The sequence below is a fragment of the Nymphaea colorata genome, chromosome 10 (assembly GCF_008831285.2).
Source record: "Nymphaea colorata isolate Beijing-Zhang1983 chromosome 10, ASM883128v2, whole genome shotgun sequence".
NCBI lineage: Eukaryota > Viridiplantae > Streptophyta > Magnoliopsida > Nymphaeales > Nymphaeaceae > Nymphaea > Nymphaea colorata.
This window is the reverse complement of record NC_045147.1, coordinates 22,301,836-22,313,939: the sequence shown is the minus strand read 5'-3', so window position 1 is coordinate 22,313,939 and position 12,104 is coordinate 22,301,836. Positions and strand designations below refer to the sequence as shown.

Genomic DNA, 12,104 nt, shown 5'->3' with positions numbered 1-12,104 from the left:
AAAATCATATTCCATTTGCAAGCTAGGAATGAATCTATTTACTTCATACCCCAAGGGGTTGTAGCACACTGGCGTAGGGGAAGTGCTCTGTCCACTAAAAACCCGGGTCGAGTTTTTGGGCATCACCTGCCCGCTCCAGACGTGCTTCAGTTTCTGGCCCGTAAAAAGGGCTCGAAGCAAGCTCAGTTCACCCAGGGGGGAGGGTGACGAGGAGGGGCCTGTGGCCTCTCTTAGGGCGGTGAAATGAACCACTCACCCTAACAAAAAATTAAAAAAAATTAAAATCTATTTCCTTCAATTTCCCTCTACTACAAAACTCATCTTTTTCTTATTTAACCACAATGAGCGCCCACAGTTCCATTGCATTAAGAAGTTTGAACCAACGACAAAAGGCGTAGGGCAATTCTGTTATTTTTATTTTCCCTAAATACATATGTTTTTTTTTTTCATTGAAATAGTATATATCATATCATGTTGTTATAAGCACCTCATTAATTTGCATACTACCTTTTACTTATTATTTTTCATGTTGTTAAGTACTAATTGTTCGCCAATATCTTCACATGTAGAGTTTTTACTTGTATAATATTGGTGTAAATATCCGTCACCTAGTTCCCATCTAGGGGTGAAGCCAAGGGGGCTGGCATGGCCACGTCCCCCATTCACATTTTGAAAAATTAAAATTTACCCATTAAAATTTTAAAAAATGTGATTTTAGCTATAAAACTTTTGAAAAATAAATACTGACCCATATGATTTTTTTTTAAATTATATTTAATATGTGTCAGTTAACCTAGTAAATATTGAGAATGATGAACAGCTTTAAGTACAATACACACACACACACATATATATATATATTAATATATATATATATAACACTTTTTGTAATTTTGGTCAAAGTAACAGTGATTAAATTCCATCTATCTAATTAGCTGAATAAATCATTGGTCAAAGTAACAGTGCCATCTATCTAATTAGCTGAATAAATCAATCGCTCGGCTGCTAACATATTTACGAATAACTGTCTAAACATTTGAAAAATTATATATTATGACCATCTAATTTTCCAAAATAATTCACAAACGCTACTCCATGAATAAAAAATTAAAATATTACTAAGAAGAGTATCTTACCCTTAATAAAGGAAATTATTTTAAGCAAAGAACTTTTTACGATATACAACTTTTTGGTACTTTCTCTATAATTTCATCTTTCTTTTTTTTTGTTTTTAGTTTGTGATTGTTAAGATAAAATGCAAGAGATCTAGAAAGGGAAAGAGAAAGTGAGACTTGACTTAAAAAATGAAGTTGTAAATTTTTTTCTGAAAGAAATTACTTTTTTATATTAAGGATAGAATTGAAATTCGTGAAGAATGTGTTTATAAATTGTTTCATAAAATAAGGCGGTTATACTTGTATTTTTTTCGATTATTAAGTTATTATTTGAGAATACATCAAAGGTTAAGCAGTTACGTGTAAATTTCTCTGTGAAAGAACATAGCAGGTTTTATTTATTTTTTAATTAAACGACAACGTTAAAACTACAGTATTTCAAAGCAATAATAAAGGAGCTTTGCTAAGACATCTTCTACAATAGCACGGCGACAGACTTTGGCATTAATAATTGCATTCACATATAAAGCAAATGGGCAAAGAAAAATACATAAACTTCCGATGAACAATAGAGGAATTTGGTTCGACACACTAAAGGAATATAGTGATGGAATCTGCTAGCTGGTTGAAGTCAGTCCGGCTGTGAATGGCACAGTCGTCTTAGGCAACCACGAATTCCCCTGCACCAAATTTGAGACCGTGAATTTCACAGCATCATTGGTGGACATCACATGGAACCCCGGCCATTTAACCCTCCCACTGGTTCTTGCGCCTACCCCGCGGTTGTTATACTCCCCGTAGTACAAGGTTTTCAGTGCAAAGTCGCCGGACCACGGCAGCCAGCCGGTGGGGTCGATCAGGCTATCAAGGTATGAGAGCATGATCACAGTTCTGGAGTAGGCCCTCCACGGCCTGCCTAGATACGTCCTCACGTTCGCCATCCTCCTGGCCAACTCCGGACTGGCCAAGATGTTGCACTTGTGGATGGAGATGCCAGTGTTTTGGTTCGGGTCCGTTCGGCCCTGCGCAGTCACAGTGTTGGTCTTGGACAGCGGCACCCTCGCGAAGATGTTGCAGTTCTGGAGGACGACTGCAGCGTTTCCAAAGATGAAGTCGATGGTGCCGTAGATGTAGCACTCTTTTGTAAAACTGCCTGAGAGAGTGAGTGTAGAGGGTGTCTTGGTATCCTTCGAAGCTGCAGCGGAAAAAGGCCGAGAGGTCCGCGCTGTTCCTAAGCGCCACCGCCTGAGATTTTCTTGGTCCAGCTATGTTGCGAACCGTGATGCCGATTGCTACGAAGCCCTCTCCTACCACGGCTGCAATATGAGAGTTTTTTTGTTACATTCACTTCTTTTAGAGAAAGACAGTAACAGTATGAATGTGAATTTTTTTTCACATGCAAATGGCAATATTGTTCTCACAATGAATGAACCACTTTCGCCTTACGTTTTATGGCTCATTTTTCTCACAAATATAACTTTCCGTAAAAATGTCCAATGTCAATATCTATCAATTATTCAAAAAAAAAAAAGGTAGAATCAATTTAACTCTACCCTTAACGTTTTCATTCTTTCCATTTAATTTATACATTGTACTTTCACCATTTTTGATGACTACTTATTAAAAGGTCTTTACTTTATTTGTGAAAAATAACTTAAAAGATGAGATAAGGAAGCATGATTGTATATATTTATATAAAACTTTCGTCAATTTTACTTTCATGGTCAACTGCAAGCGTGACCTCATGATATGATTAACAAACCCTTCTTGATCCATCAATATGATCTGACATGCATTTGATGATATGGCAAAAGATTCACATTCCTCCTCAAATTAACCAAGTAGGTGTCTGGTTTGATCATGATAAATCCGTGAATCTCATATGCTTACGATGACAAGCAATAAAATTAATCCCCCAATGGAAGCGGCCAACTGTCCAAACCCACACATATTATAGATAACACTTATGGTTCGAAACTGAGTAATCGACAGAACTCACCAAGAGTTGCAGAGTTGAAGGTGGTGGAGCCATCGGCGACGCTTCGGCTGCCTGTGATGATGGTCCACCTAAGCCCGTCTCCGACCATCATTATGTACTTCTTCTTCTTGCCAATTGATACATTTTCCTTGTACACGCCTCTCTTCACTCGTATCACAAAGTAACCTCTTTTGCCGTCATTGTTGTCCGGAACTGCAGAAACGGCATCGCCGATCGTCCGGTAATCACCGGTGCCATCCTGAGCCACCACCACCGTCCTCACCGTCTGCAAGGCCATCCTCCTAGCGCCGGGGCGCACCCTAAAGATGTCCCTGTTAATCCAGTGGGGCACACCATCCGAGCCCACTCTAAGGTCGTCCAGCAACTTCCTCCCGGCCTGAGTCTTCTTGGGCGCCCATGAACGGGTGAACATGGATAAGGAGAGTTTGTAGAGATCGGTTCCGTTCGCCAGTGGGGCGTGGAGTTGGTGGCCTCGTTGCCAGAAGGAGGCCTCGGTGAGCCCTTCGTAGCAGGTCTGCTGGTTGGTGATGACGGCGCTCAGGAGGGTATGCACCCTATCGCCCTGGTCGTCTGGGAGATCGGTGGTGCTGTTGGAGCTTAGGGTCGTTAATGAGGAGAGAAGATAGTCAGTGGTGAGCTCTGAGAGAAGAAGGCAGTCTCTGAGAGCGTCTTCTGCCTGAGGAGGCAAGGTGACGTTGTTCTTGATGATCCGATCGATAAGGTAAGAGAACTTAGCCGACTGAGACAGAGACCTCTTGAGAAGGTATTGGCCGTAGCCGTAGAGGTTGAAGCGGATGCCCGCAGGTATGACGGACCTGCAGAAGGAAGGGTTGGCGGTGAAGTTGCATGCATGCTCTGGGGAGACAATGGGCAATCCCAGAGAGAGGAAGGTGGGGAAGAGGGTGAGGAAGAAGAAGAAGAAGAAGAAGAAGAAGAAGAAGAAGGTGGAGGTGAGGTTCCTAGAATGGAACATCTTGGTGTGGAAGGAATGCCTCTTACACTGTTGAAAATGAAGTATATATCTGGGGTTGTGAGTTTTAGTCGGGGATGATTGCAGCTATATATAGAGTGATTCTGCGTCCTTTTGATTATGTATAACAATTTTTCCGCTAGTTTTTTATGAATTTCCAGGCTTTAATATGTGATTTCGTTTACCTTTATATGGGTTGACTTCCCAAAGTCACGCTTCTTCAATTTCAGACGAGATCGACTCGATAAATTTTTAGACAAAACTAAAAACGAACATTAAATGTCCCCTCATTTTGCTCGACCAGGATGAAATTGATCTCTCTCCCTCAATAAATCACGAACTATCGATGTTGAATAAAAGGATGGCTTCAACCATAACTGAACAAATAAATGAAGCGATATATAAAGCAAATCAGAAAGCAAAAATTTTGCAAAAAATATTATAATTTACATTGGCGAGGGCAGTGGGATTCAAGGAAGAAATACGACGAAGAAGAAAGCACTAGTTGAAAGCAGAAGTGGGTGTCCTGATAACTATGATTTTCAGCATTGTTTGCTGAAGTCATCCACAGATATGGTTTGTCCATTAATTAATTTCCACCTAGCTCATCGACGCGCTGTTGCGCGTTTCAGTTTTTCTCTTCTTCCAGCTGTGATCGGTAATGAATAAGCTGCGTAATTTGGACCAAGCTGCTTAATTTCAGACGTTGAATAAATAGAAAACAGTACAGGGAATACGAATGGGATATTGGAAATCTGTCTGCTCTGAAAATTGGACGCTAACTGCAGCAAAGTGTCCTCATAAATTCTTCAGTACATTCCTGTAATGTGTTTTGTTTTTGTCTTTTCCTTATCACCATTATTCATATATTTTGATCGTGGCAGTTTACTCACGGGAGTTTAACAATATTAATCAGTGACACCAAGGCCAAGATTTACGGCATGTTGGCGTTGTTGCTAAATGAATGGATTAAGGGACAAATTCATACGCCGAGGTTATCATATTTAGGGAAGATTATAAAGAAAAGAATAGTTGTCGATTATCTCTTTGCGCTTCTTGTAACTGATTTTCTATTTTTCTCTGCAGAAGACCGAATTTTGGATGGAGATTTGCACTTGAAGAAGAAGTAATTTTTGGTTCAGTAACAAAACGAAAGATCAATAGCAGAGTGATCGTGAGTTGTTTTGGCTGCCGGCAGATTTGAGTCAGATCGTAGCGACTCATAATGGGGTGAAGCTGTCTGAGCATAGAGGTCCGCGTGTCAAGCTATGGCGGGTAGTGACTGTACGCGGTTACCATCTAAAAGTCAAAATCTCGGATTTTCTTTTTCCTTTTCAATCTTGTTACATAGATCGCCATTTTTTTTTGTAAAAAAAACGAAAAAAGGAAAAGTCGCAATATTAAAAAAAAATGGAAAAAAGTGTGTATCGCATTATTATCATTTTTTTTCACGATTTGTTTTTACGATTTTTTCATTTTTCTATTTTGTTAACATTGGTATGATTATGGATTGCAATACAAACTTAAACTAAATTATTTTCATCATTTAACGAACAGATTGAAAAGATTGGGAAGCTGATCATTCAACAACATAAGGTTGCAAGCACGGTGCAAATATTTTATCTAGTGGCGTGAATTTACAATTGGGTATGCACTAAAAGTAGATGATTCGTCAGATTTTGGGTCTACATTTGCAGTATATGTGGGAAAAAAGCTAATTGGACTGACATTTAAACTATGAGTTTTACAGTTGGATTAAACTTCCAAACCAAGCGAACGTTAGCAAACATTCGAACCCTTCCTGATGTATGTAAAAGTAAGAATAAATTAGACCGCCAGAATGTAAATTAAGCATTTCGAAGCTTAAGCTTGAAAATATCGACTTCACTTCTTGGGGTTCATCTTTAGGAGAGGAAACATCAAATAAACTATAGAAAAACGATAAAAATGTTTGGTAAAATTAGTTTTACATACTTTATTCTGATAAAACAGTACGTGCACTGCACAAGGTGTACACCGACATGTGTATCTGTATTGGGTTTCTAGCCAATTTTAAAGAGTACCGGGCAAGCATAAGAACCTGAGCATAAAAAATTTTTCAAGTCCATATAATAAGATCAGGATAATAAGATCAGGATGTAAGACTCTTTCAATAATTTCACTACAATTTCTGAACAACGTGTTCGATTTAAATGCATAAACGGTGGGTCTTACATGTAAGTTGAAGCATGTAGACATCTTGCCACTTAGTCCTGACATAGACATAGCTTTAGACCTTAAGGCACGGAAAAGGAAAGGAACTTCAGCTCTCTTTCGAGCAGTAGGATAACTTTCTCACCTATCCGAAACTATAGTTGAATCTGTAGTAACTTTAAGTGATCGATCCACCCGGGATTAGTTTACTTAGATCTTCAAATAATGATTGAATAGTTAAACTAACATCCCGTCCACTCGAGCATTCAACTTTTGCTCTTGACAGCCTTGTGAACGAATTCCCGGGGGGGGGGCATAAGGCAAAACACTTTGGTAACAGGAAAAGTCGTTGTATGTCTTAGCGGAGCCAGAAAATTTTTTTACAAAACCCTTCCTGATGTATGTAAAAGTAAGAATAAATTAGACCGCCAGAATGTAAATTAAGCATTTCGAAGCTTAAGCTTGAAAATATCGACTTCACTTCTTGGGGTTCATCTTTAGAAGAGGAAACATCAAATAAACTATAGAAAAACGATAAAAATGTTTGGTAAAATTAGTTTTACATACTTTATTCTGATAAAACAGTACGTGCACTGCACAAGGTGCACACCGACATGTGTATCTGTATTGGGTTTCTAGCCAATTTTAAAGAGTACCGGGCAAGCATAAGAACCTGAGCATAAAAAATTTTTCAAATCCGTATAATAAGATAGGATAATAAGATCAGGATGTAAGACTCTTTTAATAATTTCACTACAATTTCTGAACAACGTGTTCGATTTAACTGCATGAAAGGTGGGTCTTACATGTAAGTTGAAGCATGTAGACATCTTGCCACTTAGTCCTGACATAGACATAGCTTTAGACCTTAAGGCACGGAAAAGGAAAGGAACTTCAGCTCTCTTTCGAGCAGTGGGATAACTTTCTCACCTATCCGAAACTATAGTTGAATCTGTAGTAACTTTAAGTGATCGATCCACCCGGGATTAGTTTACTTAGATCTTCAAATAATGATTGAATAGTTAAACTAACATCCCGTCCACTCGAGCATTCAACTTTTGCTCTTGACAGCCTTGTGAACGAATTCCCGGGGGGGGGGGGGGGGCATAAGGCAAAACACTTTGGTAACAGGAAAAGTCATTGTATGTCCTAGCGGAGCCAGAAAATTTTTTTACAAAACCCTTCCTGATGTATGTAAAAGTAAGAATAAATTAGACCGCCAGAATGTAAATTAAGCATTTCGAAGCTTAAGCTTGAAAATATCGACTTCACTTCTTGGGGTTCATCTTTAGAAGAGGAAACATCAAATAAACTATAGAAAAACGATAAAAATGTTTGGTAAAATTAGTTTTACATACTTTATTCTGATAAAACAGTACGTGCACTGCACAAGGTGCACACCGACATGTGTATCTGTATTGGGTTTCTAGCCAATTTTAAAGAGTACCGGGCAAGCATAAGAACCTGAGCATAAAAAATTTTTCAAATCCATATAATAAGATAGGATAATAAGATCAGGATGTAAGACTCTTTCAATAATTTCACTACAATTTCTAAACAACGTGTTCGATTTAACTGCATGAAAGGTGGGTCTTACATGTAAGTTGAAGCATGTAGACATCTTGCCACTTAGTCCTGACATAGACATAGCTTTAGACCTTAAGGCACGGAAAAGGAAAGGAACTTCAGCTCTCGCTCGAGCAGTGGGATAACTTTCTCACCTATCCGAAACTATAGTTGAATCTGTAGTAACTTTAAGTGATCGATCCACCCGGGATTAGTTTACTTAGATCTTCAAATAATGATTGAATAGTTAAACTAACATCCCGTCCACTCGAGCATTCAACTTTTGCTCTTGACAGCCTTGTGAACGAATTCCCGGGGGGGGGGGGGCATAAGGCAAAACACTTTGGTAACAGGAAAAGTCGTTGACCATGTTGATGGTCATAACTAAGGTTGAACATCAAGCCGAGTACCAGGCAGGCACCTGGTACCCGATCCGATCAGGCTGGGTTCGAACCCAAAAAATGCATACCCAGTCAACTCGAGTATTTTGTTTGCTATTATTTATAACTCATATGAATAATACAAGACAGCAATTATCTTGAAAAGCAAAAGGTGACGACGTGTTTTTGTAAAACAAAAAAAAAAAGATGTCAATAAGGTAGCGTTTGATGGCAGGGTATATATTTAAGTGGTAAACTTTTCATGAAATAAAATAAATTCCAGGAAAAGTCTAAGGAGGGTAAAAAATTTACTTTTTCTATGGCTTCCGTTTTCTGTACAAGTCGGGCTTGGGTAGAAGCAAACAAGATATTGCGGGAGCAAAAACAGGCCACGGTTATAGAACAATTGAACTTAGTTTCTTCAAGCTTTTAACTGGAACCCACTGACCACGTGGACGAACCTCTTGAATTTGATGCTGCAACAAAATTAAACTGGATAAGATTGACCTACTTTTTCTCTAATTCTCCTTCTCTTTGTTTGCCTACAAAATGATGAACCAACTGAAGAATACATTATCTTACAGCAATGTGCCGTCAAATGAGTTGGATCCAGGGGCGGAGCCAGGATCTTTTTTAGAGTCAATGTGCCGTCAAATGAGTTGGATCCAGGGCGGAGCCAGGATTTTTTTTAGAGTCGGGCCAAGAAGAGCGACGAGGAGTGACCGGTCGGGCCAAACAAAAAATTTGATTTTTTCAATATAAAAAAAAAAAGATTTCCTAGACTCACCCGGGCCATGGCCTGGGCGGGGCCCCCCTCCCATCGCCCCATGGCCCTCTGAAAATGCTTTAAAAGTCCACAGAGAGCACCATAGTGCCATCAAATGAGTCATATTAAGTTAGTGTTTGAGTTGAGGCAGAAACCATAGTTGGCAGACATGGCAAGCCAACTATAGAATCAGGTGAGTTGACTCGGTTTGCCAAGGGACTGAGCCATGAGTCAAGTACTGACGTAATGCAACCAAGTTCTGGAGGACTCAGTTATGGGTTGGTTTATTCAGCTTGCACTTGCTCGATTCTAGGCTGTTTCATTCAGCACCATTTCTAACTATTACCCAATGTCATAATATACTATAGCTGTTTGTTAGAACTAAATTAATCTGAGAATGTTGCTTATTAGTTACTATCTTGTAGTCGTGTTCATAAACCATAGTTGTATTGTATTTCGTAGGTGTGTAATATGTTGAAGTTTTTCATTATTTTGTAGTAAATTATACCTATAAAAATCTATGACCTGAACCATATGAGCCGCCGAGTCAATCTGCTGACATGATGATCTTCTTTCGCCGAGTTTACTTGACCTATTACATATGTACATACACGCACACAGACACTGTTGGGGCTCTCCAGAAATCAAGATATGACAATTCTTTTTTCTTCATTATAATTCAATTTGAAAACCATGGGCGTGAAGGTTCTTCTATGCTATCAATGCATTGCTTTATAATATTATTGCAGTTATTGCATTGTCGTTGTAATCATATTCCTAGTTTCTGTTTATATATATCCAAATAATTTCTTCCTTTGACTTCTGCATTTTTTCAATAACTTTGATCATCTGCCGGCAATTCAAACAATAATAATACGATCACAAATAGCACAACGATTCTGTAACCGTTATTATTAAATAAAGAAGCCATGCCTGCAGCTGCCCATAAAAGTGCATATTAAAATGGCAGGACTGTTAAGAAAAGTAAACGAGAATATTTAAAGGAAGATGAGGTTGACGTTAAGACTGAAAATCAAATCGCAGTTGCCGTTTTAATTATCATAATATTTTCTTTCATTATCAGTTGTAAATCAGTTTTGATTTTCTGTTGTACAGATTATATCTTTCCTTAGAGATACACAAGGACAGGATACAATTACCAAATCAATTGTACTTATTAATTATAATATACATATACCAAACATGTCCACTACTAGTTCTCTCCTGCCATCATGTGCATTTTATTTCTCTTGGCATTCTTCTCTCATTCCTCAATGACGAAGAGGGGATTGTCTTCAAAGACTTGCAACCAAACACTTGACAACAACTTCTGTTTGACGACCCTACAAGCAGACAACAGGAAGTGCCATGCAAATCTCACCGGCTTGGATGCCATTGCCATGGGAATGGGCGTAACGAACGCAACAATACATCTCCAAACTGCTCAAGCAGAAAACTTACCCTTACACCAAGGCGCACCTGAAAGCCTGCAATGAGCTGTACTCGAGCACCATCCATTCGTTCAAGTCCGGCATCGAGAATCTGGGGGCTGAGCGGATTGACGATGTCAACATAGAGATGTCGGCCGCCATGACCAACGCAGACATGTGCGAGACGGGGTTCACGGACGGGGTTGGAGGAGTTTCCCCTCTGACCAAGCAGAACCAGATGAAGCTCGGGGGTCTTGCACTTAAGATCCTCGAACTCATAACCGAACCAAGCAAGTGAGTCTCGCTCTCTCGCTCTCTCTCTCTCTTTCTCTTTCTCTCAGGACTGATCAATGCCGACTTTAGATACCATAGTATGCAGAACTTCTTATATGTGTTTTTGTTAGAAACTTCGAAAAGAGAAGTAGACAAGCTTTATTGGCAGTGCTTCCTTCACACCGATTTCTACACTTCCCTTCAAGTGTTGCCCCGTTACCCTCAAAAGACATCAGAAAAGATTAACATTAATTTAGAGGACAAATTACATTATTCAAAAACCTCCCAATAAGAAGGCTGCTGTCCCCAGTAGGAATCAACCAGAACTTTGAATGACAATTGGAAGGTGACCAGCCACAATCATATGCTTGATATCCATTAACCTTGTAAGGAAGCAAGAGAATGGCTAAACACAAAGCAAGCAGATCAACCTCGAGAATTCTGTGGAGGATCAAGCTTATGTACAGAGAGTTTGTTACTGTTAAGTGTAGCATTCACACATGCGAACGAATGAAAGAAAAAATCAAGGCACACTGGAGAAAATATCTACAACAAAGAATTTCTTTTGCAGTCCAGAACGGAGCATTATACTCAAACGACAGCTTCACAATGATGAACCAATTGAAGAATACATAATCTTACAGCAATGTGCTATCAAATGAGTTGTATCCACTCGGTCAGGGCCCTCTGAAAATGCTTTAAAGTCCACGGAGAGCACAACCCCAAAAAATCAAAAAGTTTCCATGACTTTACAGATAGCACTTTGTCACAGAATATAGGATCCAAGTTCAACGTCGCCCTTGGATACAGGGGAGTCAGCTTCCGATGAAGAAGAAGAAAGGCATGTACAATATTCACAACCATCGCACCTGTACATCCCTCTTAGGAGGCATGGAGAAAGGAATGAAGTTAAAGAGCCCCTCAATTCTATTCAGCAATAGAAGAAACCGTTGAACCATGGGCAGGCCGACCCAGGCTGATCTTTTTAGGCTTGATTGGGTTGGATGCCGGGTACCCATCGAATACTCGATCGAACCCGATGCCTTACTATATCATAATACGAGGCAACAAAACCCTACCGGGTTGGATTCTCAGTGACCTCTGTAGATTCAGATCCAAATCTAGTTTTATGGGTGATTGCTCTTTTTTTTATCATAATGCCAAATAGTAGCTTAGTGTTTTTTTTTAGGTCCGGAGTTCACCTTTTTACTGGAAGCTTCATGTAAAAAACTTAATTTTACTATTATCGTTTTTGTCACTGGCTGACTTTTTCAAGCCTATTTGGCCCGCGTGGCGTGGAAGGTTTCTCAAGCCTTCGGCCAGCCTAACTCATTCTTAAGATAGCAGAAGCTTTAATCAATTTTCTAAGACAACGGATTAGATGAGAAGTGCTACGCACTCGGCACATCATT

General features: G+C 39.4%; 1 pseudogene; it reads right to left on the bottom strand.

Annotated features, from left to right (window-relative positions):
- Positions 1-1,732: 1,732 nt before the first annotated feature.
- Positions 1,733-4,021, bottom strand: LOC116262694 (pectinesterase-like; annotated as a pseudogene).
- Positions 4,022-12,104: the final 8,083 nt, after the last annotated feature.